Here is a 17,530-nt window from a genome sequence, read left to right on the forward strand (position 1 = left end):
CTTCCTTGTGCTCCTTGGAGGAAAAGCAGGATATAAACCTAGTAAATAAACAGCCAAAAATCTCCCCTACTTCAAATGCTTCTCTTTCAGTGTGGCTTCCACCCTCTGGTATTGCAAAGATGTATGCTTTTCAGGATCAACCAGGGTTTCACCCTCCTTGATCCAAATTAGTTTCAGGATCTGGTTTTATTTGACTACTCTGCATCACAGTGTCAGAATGCCTTCCTCTTGTGAGATCAGTAGTCCATATTATGTAACTTCCCTCACATTGATCACACCATGCATGGCCAGCAGAAGTTAAGGGGGTGAAATTAGAGTTGAGACCTTCAGTGAAAACCTTGGCAAGGAGTGGCTAACCTGTGATCCTCCAGATGCTGTTGGACTCCAACTGCCATCATCCTTGAGCATTGACTATGTTGGCTGGGGTTGATGGAGTCCCAACAGCTTTTGTAGGACCAAATGTTAGTCACCCTAACCTTGAGGCATCAGTAAGGTGAAGGAGGCTTCTTTAGACCAGTCTTGGTGTCTGGCCACCTTGCCTATGGAAATCTTAGTGGCCATGAAGATGAGGATGCTCAATACACATGGAAAGCATGACTTGAGAAAAGCCAAGGAGGATACAGGTGAGTAGCATGGCATCAGAGCTAGGGTTGAAAGTTTCAGACGTGGGGTGGAAGCAAACAAGTAAATGAAGCCACAAATTGGAAACCAGAGGTACATTTTTGGGTTCAAGCCCTCTGAGGGAAGGTAGCAGGCTGGAGGGCAGGAAGTTATGGATGGAAGAAGGCATTTATTTCCATTCTGGCACCATCTTCATCACATGCAGTCCTGTTTCAGTTCCTCCGAAGTTCGGATTCCGACAAAAGCGATTTTGCTTGACTCATTTTCTGCTGGGGTGGAGTTTTATGTAATTAATTCAGTTATCATTGTGTTGTACCACGTTGTTACAATGCACAGGAAATGCAATGCAGATGGGGGGAGTGATCAATTACATATTCTTTGTAGACTAAAAACAATAACACATAACACCAGTTACATTCACTGGATGGATTTCCATTCCAGACATGGGACAGATAATTTTCCCTCCCATTTTCAAAAACCTAACAGTTGCTGAAAGAGAGAAGTTCCAGAGTGAAACTGGTTTAATGGTAGCAAAGAAGGTGAAATACCTGGGGATTAATTTGACATCTAAGAATGTGAATTTATTTAAAGATAACTATGAGAAATGTTGGTCAGAAGTTAAGAAAGAATTAGAAGTATGGTCAAATTTGAGACTTTCCTTGTTAGGCCGAATCGCTGTTATTAAGATGAATGTCTTGCCGAGAATGTTGTTTTTGTTCCAAACATTGCAGATTTTGGATAAAATGGATTGTTTCAAGAGGTGGCAAAAAGACATATCTAGATTTGTCTGGCAGGGCAAAAAGCCCAGAATAAAATTTAAGATACTAACTGATGCAAAAGAAAGAGGGGGGTTTGCCCTGCCGGACTTAAAGCTGTATTATGAATCAGCGGCTTTTTGCTGGCTGAAAAGCTGGCTGCTTCTTGAAAACACAGACATTTTGGATTTGGAAGGGTTCAATAACAGATTTGGCTGGCATGCATATATATGGTATGACAAGGTTAAAACCCACCAAGGTTTCAAAAACCATATTGTTAGGAAAGCATTATACAATGTTTGGATTCAGTACAAAGATTTGTTGGAAAACAAAACCCCTAGGTGGTTGTCACCAATGGAAGCTAAGGAAGTGAAAAAACTTAATATGGAATCCAAATGGCCAAAATATTGGGAAATTATAGAACATGAGGAGGGAAAAGTGAAATTGCAGAGTTATGAGAAATTGAAGTCCAAAGTAAGAGACTGGCTTCATTATTACCAGATAAATGAAGTTTTCAAACTGGACAGGAAAATTGGCTTCCAGGTGGAGAGGTCAAAATTAGAAACAGAGCTATTGGAACCCAATACTAAGAATCTGTCAAGAATGTATAACTTGCTGTTGAAATGGAATACACAGGATGAGACGGTTAAATCAGCTATGATTAAATGGGCACAAGACATTGGTCATGACATTATGTTTGCTGACTGGGAACAGTTATGGACTACCGGTATAAAGTTTACGGCATGTAATGCCTTAAGAGAGAACATTATGAAAATGATCTATAGGTGGTACATGACCCCAGTCAAGCTTGCAAAAATTTATCATACGCCCAATAATAAATGTTGGAAATGTAAGGAAACTGAAGGTACTTTCTACCACCTTTGGTGGACGTGCCCAAGGATCAAGGTCTTCTGGGAAATGATTTATAATGAAATGAAAAAGGTGCTTAAATGCACTTTCGTGAAGAAACCAGAAGCCTTCCTCCTGGGCATGGTAGGCCAATTGGTGTCAAGGAAAGATAGGACGTTTTTTATGTATGCTACAACAGCAGCAAGAGTACTCTTAGCAAAGTATTGGAAGACACAAGAGCTACCCACACTGGAAGAATGGCAGACCAAGGTGATAGACTACATGGGACTGGCTGAGATGACTGGCAGAATCCGTGACCAAGGGAAAGAGACGGTGGAAGAAGATTGGAAGAAATTTAAAGTTTATCTTAAGAACTGTTGTAAAATTAATGAGTGTTAAAATGTCTTGGGTAATGCAAAATAGAATTGCAGTGACAAACAATTGGATATGAGAAAAAAAGATTTAAAGAAAGTGCTATAAATAATTGAAATTAGGGGTTGCTGGAAAGATTTAAAACAGGGATGCAGAAAGGGGAGGTATGGGGAAGTCGTTGAAAGAAGGTTTAAGGAAAAAAGGTTAAGAAATTATACGTGTTTATATGTTTGTTTGTTTATGTATTGTGTTGTATTGTCTTTTAATATGTGTTGAAAAACCAATAAAAAATTTATTAAAAAAAAAATTCCGTCCCATTTTCATTTCTGCTGGAATTCCCTGACACTCTTACAAGTAGCTCAAGAACCCAAATCTGAGAGGATAAATTGGGAAAGCTATGACAGGCCTGGTTTTATTGTACCAGCCACTGCCATTTTCCAGAGCTGTGCATGTTGCTATTGCCAGTTCCACAGACAATCTTGTTCTTTGCTTCATCCCCATGTTGCTCCACTTCTTCCACTCAGCAAGGCTGCTCCACTACGGCTGAGCAGGAATGTCAGCTTTGCCTTTTGGTCCAGCATCCCTCACCGCCCCCCCTCCTGCTCAACAAGGCCCCGGGCGATCATTATCATTACAATCAAAATTCTTTCTCCATAAAATTGCTGCTAGGAAATTTAAATCCCTTAAAATAGAGCTTGGGGGAGGGAAGAGAGAGAGAAATGAAGAAGTGTGCTATGTGAAATATGAATGCAAATCTGGATCCTCACTTGGTAATTATAAACAGATGCTGAGGACAAACAGAAGGAGGAGGTGATCCCCTCTGTACCCTGCCCATGATCTCCTAAGGGAATCTTTTTGTCCAGATGCTTATCTGCCCCACTCCTGCAGACAACCTGTGACAGGTGAGTGGGGCCACCTGCCTGTTGGTTATCTGGCATGATGCCAGCTGACTGATAGGTGTGTGCTCTCATCTGTCTAGCAAAGTTGATGCCCTGCAGAGAATGCACTAACAAAACATTGTCCATCAGAATTGTGCTCTCTGCTCACCAGCTGATATGTGGAGGGTTCGATTACCCAGGGACTTCAGCTGATGGATGGGTAATGTGGGAAATGGCCTTGGGGGCTAGCATGGACCACCCTGGTGGGCTCAGAGGTTCCCCACAACTGCTCTAGCACAATGAATTAGTTGAATGAGCCCCTTATATTTATAAATTTTGATTTAAGGTCCCAGATTGAGTCAGGTCAGCTCTGAATGGATCTGAACCAAATTGGGGTCCAATCTGATTCACTGAATTGGGCCCTGAAGCTAATCCAGGAAGTGGGTGGTATGGGGTGCAGAGTTCTGTTATGTATAGTTCACTGAAATACTTAGCAGGGACCTTTTCCCCTTCCCTTCCTCATACATGATATCAAATATGTTAAAAAAAAAACTTAAGGTGTCAGTTGACTCCATGTCCTTCCTCAATGAAAGCAAGCAAAAAAAGAAAGGTATTTTCCTAAGCTGAGCACTTAATTTGATACCGGGAAAGGTATGGTTTGTCATAAAAGTAATTATGATACAGCTTAAAGTACTTGGGACAAAAAAGAAAGCCATTTGGTGCCAAAGTAATTTGGAGAAGAAAGCTGGGTAACGAGGGTGGGGCCACCCACATTCGAACAAAATTTGCACTTAGCTTGGACAAGCTGAGAAATCCTTCTAGACGGGCTCATCAAAGCAACAGGACGGAGAGAGGGAGAGCATTTGAAATCTATTAGAGGCCATTGTGAGCACAGTGGAAATGAAAGCCTGGCGGTAGGGGTAAACTAGAAAGATTGCTGCTGCAAGCCCCTTTCTTTTCAAATGCTATTTTCCCCTCCCTTTATTATCTTTTTTTTATATATATAAATTTTTATTAGAGTTTAACAGAAAAGAAAAGTAGAAATTCTCAAAATAAAAAAACCATGAGTTACAGAAAAAAGAAACACAAAAAACATACAGAGAAAAAATCACAACTAATTAAGAAAGATTAAATTTAAACAAAGAAAAAAATAAAACAAATCCATTTTTCCCAATGACCTCAGATTCATATGCTTATGTTCTTGACCTCCTCACGCCTCCCCCCTTTTGTATTCACCATTTAGATATTTAATTCAGCAAATTCTTACCCTTTTTCAAATATTTAAGCTTTATACCATAACATATTCTATATCAATATTTTCAACCAATTTATCAATGCCTTTTTTGCATAATCTTATTAACTTTTATCACTAATTACCACTTATTACCAATCCAAGCACAGTTTTGGCATTCATTAATTTTATAGTATTTCTGAAGATAGTCTTTGAATTTCTTCCAGTCTTCTTCCACCAACTCTTCTCCCAGGTCTCGGATTCTGCCAGTCATTTCCGCCAGTTCCATATAGTCCATCACCTTCATCTGCCACTCTTCCAGGGTGGGTAGCTCTTGTGTCTTCCAATACTTTGCGATAAGAATTCTTGCTGCTGTTGTTGCATACATAAAGAAAATTCTGTCCTTCTTTGGCACCAATTGGCCCACCATGCCCAGGAGAAAGGCCTCTGGCTTCTTAAGGAATGTATATTTAAATATTTTTTTCATTTCGTTGTATATCATCTCCCAGAAAGCCTTAATCTTTGGGCAAGTCCACCAAAGGTGAAAGAATGTTCCTTCATTTTCTTTACACTTCCAACATTTATTGTCGGGCAAATGGTAGATTTTTGCAAGCTTGACTGGTGTCATGTACCACCTGTATATCATTTTCATAATATTCTCTCTTAGGGCATTACATGCCGTAAATTTCATACCTGTGGTCCACAACTGTTCCCAGTCAGCAAACATGATGTTATGACCAACATCTTGTGCCCATTTAATCATAGCAGATTTAACTGTTTCATCCTGCGTATTCCATTTTAGCAGCAAGTTATACATTCTTGAAAGTATTTTAGTTTTGGGTTCTAACAACTCAGTTTCCAATTTGGATTTTTCCACCTGGAAACCTATTTTTTTATCCATATTATAGGCTTCTCTTATTTGAAAATAGTGCAGCCAATCTCGCACCTTATCTTTTAATTTCTCAAAACTCTGCAATTTCAATTTATCTCCTTCTTGTTCCAATATTTCCCAATATTTCGGCCATTTGGCCTCCATATTGGACTTTTTCAGTGCCTTTGCCTCCATTGGTGACAACCACCTTGGGGTTTTATTCTCCAATAAGTCTTTATATCTTAACCAGACGTTAAACAATGCTTTCCTGACAATATGGTTTTTAAATGCTTTATGAGCTTTAACCTTGTCGTACCACAAATATGCATGCCACCCAAAAACATTATTAAAACCTTCTAAATCCAAAATGTCTGTGTTTTCAAGAAGCAGCCATTCTTTCAGCCAACAAAATGCGGCCGATTCATAATAAAGTTTCAGGTCTGGCAGGGCAAAACCACCTCTTTCTTTAACATCAGTTAGTATTTTAAATTTTATTCTGGGCTTCTTGCCCTGCCAGACAAATCTAGAGATATCTCTCTGCCACTTCTTGAAACAGTCCATCTTGTCTAAAATTTGCAAAGATTGAAACAAAAATAACATCTTTGGCAATACATTCATCTTTATAGCCGCAATTCTACCCAACAAGGAAAGCTTCAGATTTGACCATATCTCTAAATCTTTCTTCACTTCTAACCAACATTTCTCATAATTATCTTTAAATAAGTTTAAGTTCTTAGCAGTCATGTTAACCCCCAAATATTTAACTTTCTTTACTATTGTTAGGCCTGTCTCCTTCTGAAACCTTTCTTTCTCAATCGGTGTTAAATTTTTCTCAAGAACTTTAGTTTTTGACTTGTTCAGCTTAAAACCAGCCATCTGCCCAAATTCTTGAATCACTTCCAAAACTCTTTTCGAACTAGATTCTGGCTCCTGTAATGTTAAAACTAAGTCATCTGCAAATGCTTTCAATTTATATTGCTTAGCTCCGACCTGAATGCCTTTAATCAGACGGTCCCTTCTAATCATGTTCAATAGTACCTCCAGGACTGAAATAAACAACAATGGGGAAATTGGGCAGCCTTGTCGTGTACCTTTCTCTATCTTAAATCCCTCTGTCACCACATTATTAACAATTAATTTAGCCTTTTGTTCTGAATAAATTGCACTTATACCATTTTCAAACCCTTGACCCACCCCCATCCCCTGAAGATTTTTCTTCATAAAACTCCAAGAAATGTTGTCAAAGGCTTTCTCCGCATCTATAAAAATTAAAACTGCTTTAGTATTTATATTCACTTGCAACTTCTCCAAAATGTTAATTATGTTCCTTGTATTGTCCGACAAGTGTCTACCCGGGAGGAAGCCAGCTTGGTCCTTATGGATCTCTTCCAATAGTACTTTTTTTAACCTATTAGCCAAAATATCAGCAAATATTTTGTAATCCACATTAAGGAGGGATATGGGGCGGTAGTTCTTAAGTTGCGTCTTTTCAGACTCAGTTTTCGGTATAAGTGTAATGTAAGCTTCCTGCCACGACTCCGGCGCCTTTTTCCCCTCTAGTATCTCATTGCACACCTCCATTAGTGGCCGAATTAACCAATCTTTCAAAACTCTATAATATTTGGAGGTTAAACCGTCTGGTCCTGGAGATTTACCCAACTCCATATTTTGAATGGCACCCGCCACTTCCTGTTCTGTAATTTTGTCACTCAACATTGTCTTTTTTTCTTGAGAAATTTTTTGTAATCCATTTTTCCTCAGGAATTGGTCTAACTCGGCCTCTTTCTGTGGCCCTTGTGTATAGAGTTGTTTAAAATATCTCTGGAAGCAGTTTCTAATTTCCAATGGATTCTGTATGGTCTTTCCATTTACCTCCAAATTTGTAATAGTATTTAATTTCTGTCTTTTCTTCATCTGCCATGCTAGCAGTTTCCCACATTTGTTAGCCGATTCAAAAGACTTTTGTCTCATCTGCTTAATTTTCCATTCCACTTCCTGGTTTATCATTTTCATATATTGTACTTGATATAACTTAATTTCTCTCAGAATCTCTTGGGATTTTGGTTTCGCTCTTAATCTCTTCTCTCCTTCTTTTATTTTTTCCAAAATTTTATCTTTTTTCTCATTTTGGATTCTCTTCTTTATTGCATTCTGTTGGATCAGAAACCCTCTCATGACCGCTTTGCCTGCATCCCAGATTGTTCTTTTTTCAACCGTAGTGTTCAAATTTATCTCGAAATAGTCTCTCAAAGTTTTTTGGGCCTTCTTAGTCACCTCCTGGTCTCTGAACAGGGTGTCATTCATTCTCCATCTAAAAGAACCGATTGGCATTAGTTTCATCTCCATCTTCACTGCATTGTGGTCGGAGCAAGTTTTTGGGCAAATTTCCACTTTTCGTGTCTTAGGTGCCAGTCCTCTAGTTATCCATATTTGATCAATTCTTGTCCAGGTCATGTTGGCTTTAGAGAAGAATGTTCCCTCTCTTCCAAGGGGGTTCTTAGTTCTCCAAATATCAGTAAGATCCATATTGTCAACTAGTTCAAAAAAGGTTTTTGGTAGTCTGCCGTCTTTAGTTACCACCTGTCTTTGCGACTTATCCATGTTAGTAGATACCACCCTTTATTATCAATGATAGAACTTGAATGCACAAAAAGGGGCTTTTAGGTCTTGCAATTTCCCATAATTAAGATTTCCATGTGTGAACGCGGACGCGTGCACACATTCTCCACACAAAACATCAGCGCAAAATACTAGCTGCAGAGCCAGTGTCTTGGACAGCAAATGATCCAGTTCTAAGGTCCTGTGCAGATGGCATGCTCACTGAGAAATGAGTCCTCTCATATATCCAAATACATCCCTGCCCACGAGCATCACTGCCATCCATCCATCCACCCATCCCTCCAAAGGTCTTCTGCACCCCTAAAAGATGCATGGGGGAAAAGGCTATAGATGTCTACTAGATACAATGGCTATGCTCAACTGCAGGCATAGGCAAAGTCAGCCCTCCAGCTGTTTTGGGACTACAACTCCCATCATCCCTGACCACCAGTCCTGTTAGCTAGGGATGATGGGAGTTGTAGTCCCAAAACATCTGGAGGGCTGAGTTTGCCTGTACCTGCTTTACTGCCACTTGCTCTACATCCACTTTTGGAGGCAGAACCCCAACATCCTTGGGGTTCAAGGATGTTGTTCTCTAGTGGAATCTGCAAGAGGGGAGAATGCTGCTGTCCTCAGGTCCTGGCTGTGGGTTTCCCATAAGCATCTGGTTGGCCACTGCAAGAACAGGGATGCTGGACGATATGGACCACTGGCCTGATCCATCAAGGATCTTCCTATGTTCTTATCACAGTTCAAGGACACATTCCAGCCAGGTAAAAGCACTCAAGAAGCATCTGGAGTAGAGTCGGGGAGGGGCGGGTTCTGGGATGAGTTCCAGGGGTCAGATGGAGGTCTGGAAGGCCACATTTAGACCCTAGGCCCGGTGGCCCTCACCCGCAGTTTCATGGGAAGAAGAGCATGGGCACCACCCATGGTCAGCTTGCAACCATAAACTCAGATCACATCAAGATTCCACAGAAGCTGCAGGAGAAAATTGTGCCTCTTTCACTTTTGAGAAATTGGAGGACAGGCTTTTGCACAGTACTGGTCCACGGCAACCGGCTGAAGGCATAGAGAACTGTCCTTTTCATGCGTGCGTCTTCCTGGAAACGAAGATTAGGGTGGTTAGGGTTTTCTCCTGAAGCTAGTTTATATAGCTCGGTCTCTTTTGTCCTTAGTACAATTCAGAGTGATTTACCCTAACAGTAAGGGAGGCGCAGGATTGATTCATCAATATTCACTCTTGGCTGCATGGCTCATTATAGAAGAAAGAGAAGGCTCCTTGGCAAGGAGTGGAGATGAAAGGAGCAAACTCTGAGGAAGGAAATTGTGTCTTTTAGCTGTTCAATTGCTCCCCTCCCCTCCCCTCCCCTTCTCTCTAATTGGTCCTCCTGGCAGTATGCTGGATCCACCTAGCCTTGCCCTTCCTTACATAACATTCAGAAAACAACAGCTCAATCAATTAATTTTTCACCTAATCAAGATATAGGACACTTTGTATGTGGCGGGGAGGGGCATCAGCTGGGGAAATACTGCAGGAGAGGAAAATGAAAACAAATACTTCTTAATAGCAAGGGGGGTCTGGAAGAGCTTGATTGAAAGCAGGGTTAAGAGAACCTGTTACCATCAATGAACATAGGAAGCAGCCTTTTACCACATCCAACCAAGTGATCCACACTGACCAACAGCAGCTTTCAGACAGGGGACTTTCCCAGGGACTCAACCTGGGACTTGACTTGACTGTGTCGACCACAGCAAACTATGGCAAGTTCTTAAAGGAATGGGAGTGCCTGATCACCTCATCTGTCTCCTGAGAAATCTCTATGTGGGTCAAGAAGCTACAGTTAGAACTGGATATGGAACAACTGATTGGTTTAAAATTGGGAAAGGAGTACGACAAGGCTGTATTTTGTCTCCCTGTTTATTTAACTTATATGCAGAATTCATCATGCGAAAGGCTGGGCTGGATGAATCCCAAGCCGGAATTAAGATTGCTGGAAGAAATATCAACAACCTCAGATATGCAGATGACACAACCTTGATGGCAGAAAGTGAGGAGGAATTAAAGAACCTTTTATTGAGGGTGAAAGAGGAGAACGCAAAATATGGTCTGAAGCTCAACATCAAAAAAACGAAGATCATGGCCACTGGTCCCATCACCTCCTGGCAAATAGAAGGGGAAGAAATGGAGGCAGTGAGAGATTTTACTTTCTTGGGCTCCATGATCACTGCAGATGGTGACAGCAGCCACGAAATTAAGAGACGCCTGCTTCTTGGGAGGAAAGCAATGACAAACCTAGACAGCATCTTAAAAAGTAGAGACATCACCTTGCCAACAAAGGTCCGTATAGTAAAAGCTATGGTTTTCCCAGTAGTGATGTATGGAAGTGAGAGCTGGACCATAAAGAAGGCTGATCGCCGAAGAATTGATGCTTTTGAATTATGGTGCTGGAGGAGACTCTTGAGAGTCCCATGGACTGCAAGAAGATCAAACCTATCCATTCTTAAGGAAATCAGCCCTGAGTGCTCACTGGAAGGACAGATCGTGAAGCTGAGGCTCCAATACTTTGGCCACCTCATGAGAAGAGAAGACTCCCTGGAAAAGACCCTGATGTTGGGAAAGATGGAGGGCACAAGGAGAAGGGGACGACAGAGGACGAGATGGTTGGATAGTGTCTTCGAAGCTACAAACATGAGTCTGACCAAACTGCCAGAGGCAGTGGAAGACAGGAGTGCCTGGCGTGCTCTGGTCCATGGGGTCACGAAGAGTCAGACACGACTAAACGACTAAACAACAACAACAACCTGGGACCTTCTGCATGCAAGGCACGTGTTCTGCTACTGAGCTACAGTCCTTCCTCATAATTTACATAATTTACATCAGAGCATCTAGCTCAGCCTCGCCTGCACTAACTGCAGTGGATGTTCAGTGTTTCAGGTAGGGGACACTCCCAGCCCTTACCTGGAGATGCCAGAACCTGGGGTCTTCTGTCTGTAAAGCAGATGCTCTAGCACTGAGGAGTGGCATTTCCAGGGGTGTCTTACCCATAGAGGCTAGTGGCGCAGGGTGCTAAGTTCTGGAGGGCACCAGAGAAGAGGTGAAGGCTGGAAGTGGTGCCTCCCAGCATCATCTTGCCACCCTCACCCGCCTCCACCATGCCGTGCCAAAGCAGCACCGTGCCTGGAGCCTCCGCCTGCCACGGCCACCTTGGCACGAAGCAGCCAGCTGAGCTGGGAGCCACCGCGTCCAGCCTCCACCTCTTCCCCACCGGAGGAGCTGCCCTCCAGCCGCTACCCACCTCCTCCAGCCCCGTAAAGCTGGGCGCGTCACAGGCAGCACCGTCCTCCCTAAAAAAGGTTGGCAACTATGGGAAAGGGGGGGCACCGGAGGGATCTTTGCACCACAGCGCCACATATGCTTAAGATAGCCCTGGGCCTTTCACGGGCCAGCTAGGGTAGGGTTGCCATATTTTGAAGAGCAAAAAAAGAGGACACATTTACAGACTTCTACTTTTAACTGGATCAATGATGACTCTGCCCATGAAAAAGACGGCGTGTCCTGGGAAAAGAGGACATATGGCAACCCTGCTCAAGTTTCTCCTCTAGACCAGTGTTCCTCCGCTTTGAGTTCCTAGATGTTGCTGGGCCACAGCTGCCATCATCACCAGACAAGGTTAGCCAATGGCTGGGGATGAAGGGAGGAGGCAGCAGGCAATGGCAAGGTGGATGGCCAGGCACAGACACTGGTGGGGGAAGAGGAGTGTGGGGGGAGGGCACTGCCCCCAGCAGCGCGATCCCAGTGGGGTGCCATTGTGGCTGCACCCCCACCCGCGCTGGGTGCCATGCCCCCAGAATGCGTGCCACACCCCTGTGGATGACGCATCACGCCCCCGGGACGCTCGCCAGCCCTGCCCCACCTGCTCTGCGCCCCCTGCCCGGAGCATGAAGCTCCGCCACTGGGCACAGAGAAGGCGGATGCGGCAGCAGCCACACACAAGGGAAGCCGGATCTGCTGCCCGAGGCAACAGCCTCACGTTGCTTCATGGGCAGGTTTTGCCTGGCTGAAACGTGTCCCTGAACTCTGATCACAATTCTTGGTTGCCTGAATGGAGGATAGCAAGGGTTGGCTGAGTGTGTGCAGAAACTAGCCTACTGGTTTTTAACCCCTGCCTGACTAGCTCATATTGTAAGATTTGGATCGCCTTTATTCTGGCTGGGCTGTAAGGTACAATGCAGTGGGAGTGTCTCCTCCAAAGGATCACCACCTCTTCTGGCAGGTGACTAGAACCACAGGTGTCAGGTTTTGAAATGTTCTCTTCTTAATGGGTCCCATCAGATTCCTGGGATGCAACTAGTTCACTTTTATGGACGTGAGAGAAGGAATAATCAAGACTCCAAGTCCTCCCACTCATTTTATTTATGAATGCGGACAAACATTTAGGTCCCTACCTGATTGCCTTTGAAATGTTCTTGCTTCCTGCATTTCCCAGAATGAGGGTGGCACATGTTTGCCGTGTGATTTGAAACAGTTTTTCTCCTTTCCACTCTCTCGTCTCTGCAGAAAAGGAAGCACGGAGATTGTTTTCTTCTCTCATTTGCTGCTGAAGTGCTGGTGATTAGAATGTAATTTTTTTTAAGCCTCTGTTGCTTTTCAACTGAAATTCCAACAGGAAGCAAACAAAACAGCAGTGAGAACAAAGGAATCACTGGAAATGATGAGAGAGAGAGAGAGAGGAGGGGGGGTCTGCTGCTGGGGAGCTGAGTTTAACACATGGGACAGGATTATGAATAATGTGAAAGGGAGCATCTAGCATCCAGTGGACACAATGAGGTCTCTCTCAATGCTCGCAAGTGTGACAGCTTATGCACTTGGTGGTAGAACACATTCTGTGCAATGCAGAAGGCACTAGGTTCCGTTCTTGGCATCTGGGAAAGACCCCTATCTGGAAACCTGGAGAACCACTGCCAGTCACTGAAGATAGTACATGGACCAATGATCTGGCTTGGTGGAAGACTGCGCCCAGTGCAATGTGGGCCTTTATTCAGACCCATGAGGGCTAGAATGTTACCTTATTTTTATGGAAAGGGCCATAGTTCAGTCATAGAACACTTGCTTTGGCTGGAAAAGGTCCCAGGTTCAATCCTTGTTGTATGCAGTAGACCCTGTCTGAAACTCTGAAGGTTTGCTGCCCGTTGGTGTAGACAGTACTGAGATAGATGGGCCAATGGTTGCTCTTGGCATAAAGCTGATTTCTAGGATGATTTCCAGCAAAGACAAGAGAGGAGCCTAGCTCAGTGGTAGAGTGTGCACTTTTGTCTGCAGAAGCTCCCAGGTTCAAGCCCTGGCATTTACAGGTAAGGCTGAGAAAGGCACCTGTAAAAGACACCTGTCTGAAGGCCTAGAGGGTCACTGACAATCAGTGTATACCACTGATCCAACTGTTTAGTCAGTATAGACAAGTGGTCCAATACTATGTCACAGTGTGAATTACAGTGAGTGGAAACAGCCACATTCCACCATGAAAATATATGGGAAGATGAAGCAGGCCCTCAAATGCATCTTAGAGCTGAAGGCGAGCCACAGGTCTAAGGCAGAAGATGACTAATGCAGACAATACTGAGTTGTAGGTCAGTGGTCATATTCAAACAAAGCAGCTTCTTAGGGAGAAACACGGAGAAGAAAATTTGCATTGCATCTTTAACTTTGGAAACTCTCTTGCACAGGAGGCACTGATGGCCACCAACTTGGGTGGCTTTACAAGAGGACCAGATAAATTCATGGAGGTTAAGGCTATCAGTGGCTACTAGCCTTGCTGGCTATTGTTCTGCCTCCCATGATCAAAGGCAGTTGTTGTTTAGTTGTTTAGTCATGTCCAGCTCTTCATCACCCCATGGACCAGAATACACCAGGCACTCCTGTCTTCCACTGCCCCCCGGAGTTTCATCAAATTCATGTTGGTAGCTCCTCTAACAGTGTCCAACCATCTTGTCCTCTGTTATCCCCTTCTCCTTGTGCCCTCAATCTTTCCCAGCATCAGGATCTTTTCCAGGGAGTCTTCTCTTCTCATGAGGAAGCCAAAGTATTGGAGCCTCAGCTTCAGGATCTGTCTTTCCAGTGAGCACTCAGGGCTGATTTCCTTCAGAATGGATAGGTTTGATCTTCTTGCAGTCCATGGGACTCTCAAGAGTCTCCTCTAGCACCAAAGGTAGCAATGCTTCTGAATACCAGGCAACTTCCCTTCTTCTTCTTTCCAAGGTAAAACTGGAGGAGATTGAACTGAAGCTAATTGTGCTCAAACATCTGAAACCTGAAGATGAACGTGGAGCCTGTGTGAAGTCAAGGATGTGACAATGCTTCTGTAGCACCATTTGTTTAAAGCTCACACCCGTGACAGTATTGGGTTATCTCATCAAGAGAGGAAAACTGCATTTGAAGCTGTGTTTTCTGATTAGCTGAAGCAGCTTGTAAACATTAGCTAAACAGCCTTTGCACATTAAGCTATTTGGCTGTTATATAAGGAGGTTGCTCTTGGTGCAGATGAGCTGTTGCTATGGGAAGAATTTGGAACACGTGAGAGAGAACATGGTGGTGGCATTGGGTGGGGGAGGGCATGAGAGAGGTTGAGAATAGGGTGAGTCATGTGGATGAAGAAGAGGGAAAATCACTTTTGAACCACTTTTATGTGGTTATCCCATGAAAATGACCATCCCTGGATTCAGGAATGAAGATTTTGTTCCCATTGTTGGATGGTTGGAAGAGGAGCTTCCAGGGATGTGCAAAGCATGTGCTCCTGATCTATAGCGTCTCCCTTGGAAGAATAGATCTGGGTGGAGGGAACGTCTGCAGTTCTTTTTTTAACAGACACTTACTTAAGTTGCACTTGTTGACCCAAACTTGACTATCCTCAGCACATAAGAACATAAGACCTGCATCTCAGGAATGCTTCACCAATGACCCTATATGGGTCCCTGCCTAGAACCCCGTTTCTTATAATAATCCTAGAAAGAACCCCAGGGGTCATCAAGTCCAACCCCCTGAAATGCAGAAACCATAGCAAATCACATTGTCCCTTGAGCCTCAAGAGCAGAGGTGATGATGGACCAGATGGGAAGCCCAGAATCACACAGAGGTGGGAGAGTATGTGTTTGCCTGTCAGATAGCTTTCTATCAACAGGGTTCAACTTGGGAGGAAAGCTCTACTCAGGAGCAAGAAGACTCATCACCCAGCTGCAGGCAGTGACCCAGCAAACAACCAGGTAGAGCAGAGACGAGGGAAATAAACATGGCAGTGGCAGTCGATGCCTGAGACAAAAGGGGATGGAATAAGAAATGCAGATTGTATAGTGGGCTAGTTCCTGAACTCAAACACTCTATCCACCATCCAGACATGCAAGTGGTATTGCCAGAGCCAGGCAAAAGTACTTGAGGATGGTAGGGTCAGTGAGGATCATGCCCTGGTGAGAGGTTGTGTTGTTGAAGAGAAGCTATGGCCTGGGGCGACTCCCAAGGACCAGTTTGGGAGCTTGCAGGGCTGCAGGCCTGAGTTTTGCCATCTCATAGGTAGAGGCGATGGGTCCCTCTATCTCCTCAGGTCATTTTCTGAACGAATGGCTCCCTAGTTCATTAATGCTCCTAGGTCTGACCACATTGTTGTCTGTGACTGTGTCTCCAGCTGCTGCAACCAGCCACTACACCCAGAACTGGCTATGGGCAGAGGCCCGGATCACAGAAGTCCACAACCTCCCCGTTCCATGCCAAAACCACATTTCTCCATTTGATATAATTTCCAGAGTAGAGCTTGCCTTGAACATTCACACAGTTCTTCACTTAACTGCAGCAAGCCATTGATACCAAGGCCAGCCAGACATCATGTTCCAAACCCATTAATTCTCTTGTAATGACTGCTTGTAAAGATAGCATTTGACTAGTAATGCTTTATCAGTTTTACGTTTCTCCATTTTATTTCTCAGAATACGTAATCCATTGCCTTATCTCTCTCTCTCTCGCTCTTTAGCATTTTGGAAGGATTTTTACGGCCGTTCAGCATTTCACTGCCTTAGCACTGATACAACAATGCAGCCGCCTCTGTGCCACAGCAAACACCATCGTGGGGTGGGAAGGGGTTGTTATTTTCCCCTCTCTCCATCTTATTTATTCATAATTAAAACTCTCGTGTTTGTGACAGTTCTCAAATGTGACATGACATTTTTATAATCTTGTTAATATCTCAAAAGGTTTTTACTGCATTGCAGGCTGGGAATTATGCAAATGGACAGAAATGGTGGAGAGGAGGGGTGGGGTGCAAATGCTATTGCGGCTGCGTTTGCTCGTAAAATTATGACAGAGAAAAATATTATTGCTGTAATTACAGGGGGAAACTGCATTTCTTTCCTACTTCCTATTTTTCCATGTCATAAACAAACAATTTTGCAGTGGGAAAGCTCTCTCCTTGTTGCCCCATGCAGGCAATTAAGCAGGGATCATTGCAACCCTCCAGATGTTCCTGGACTCGAACTCCCATCATCCCTGTCCATTGGCTTTGCTGGCTGAGGCTGATGGGAATAGCAGTGTCCTGAGGACCACATCTCCAGGCACACCCCTGTTAGATTTGAAGCTTGTTGTTGTTGTTTAGTCATTTAGTCACATCCGACTCTTCATGACCCCACGGACCAGAGCACACCAGGCCCTTCTGTCTTCCACTGCCTCCCGCAGTTTGGTCAAACTCATGCTGGTATCTTCGAAGACACTATCCAACCATCTCGTCCTCTGTCATCCCCTTCTCCTTGTGCCCTCCATCTTTCCCAACATCAGGGTCTTTTCCAGGGAGTCTTCTCTTCTCATGAGGTGGCCAAAGTATTGGAGCCTCAGCTTCACGATCTGTCCTTCCAGTGAGCCCCTTCATGGATCACTGCCTTGCCGTGGCGAAGGGGCTTGAATAACTCAGAGAAGCTATGAACTATGCCGAGCAGGGCACCCAAAATGAACAGGTCATAGTGGAGAGTTTTGACCAAACGTGATCCACCTGGAGGAGGAACCGGCAAGCCACTCCAGTATCCCTGCCAAGAAAACTCCATGGACAAAGACAACAGATTTGAAGCTACCTTCCCCAAATGTCTAATTGCTTGATAATTCCAAGCCTGATTCTAAACCCTGTTGTTCTCCTACAAAGTAGAGCAGTAGCTCACTGTTGGAGCACATGCTTTGCATGCAAAAGGTCCTGAGTTTAATCTTCCAGCACATCCAGTTCAAAGAATCAGGAAGCAGGTGATGGGAATGTCTCTGTCTGATGCACTGGGGAGACACTGCCAGTCAGTGTAGACAAAACGGGGGGCGAAGGGAGAGAGAGCCAATGAT

Source organism: Podarcis filfolensis (genome assembly GCF_964270895.1).
Source record: "Podarcis filfolensis genome assembly, chromosome: 16".
Taxonomy (NCBI): domain Eukaryota; kingdom Metazoa; phylum Chordata; class Lepidosauria; order Squamata; family Lacertidae; genus Podarcis; species Podarcis filfolensis.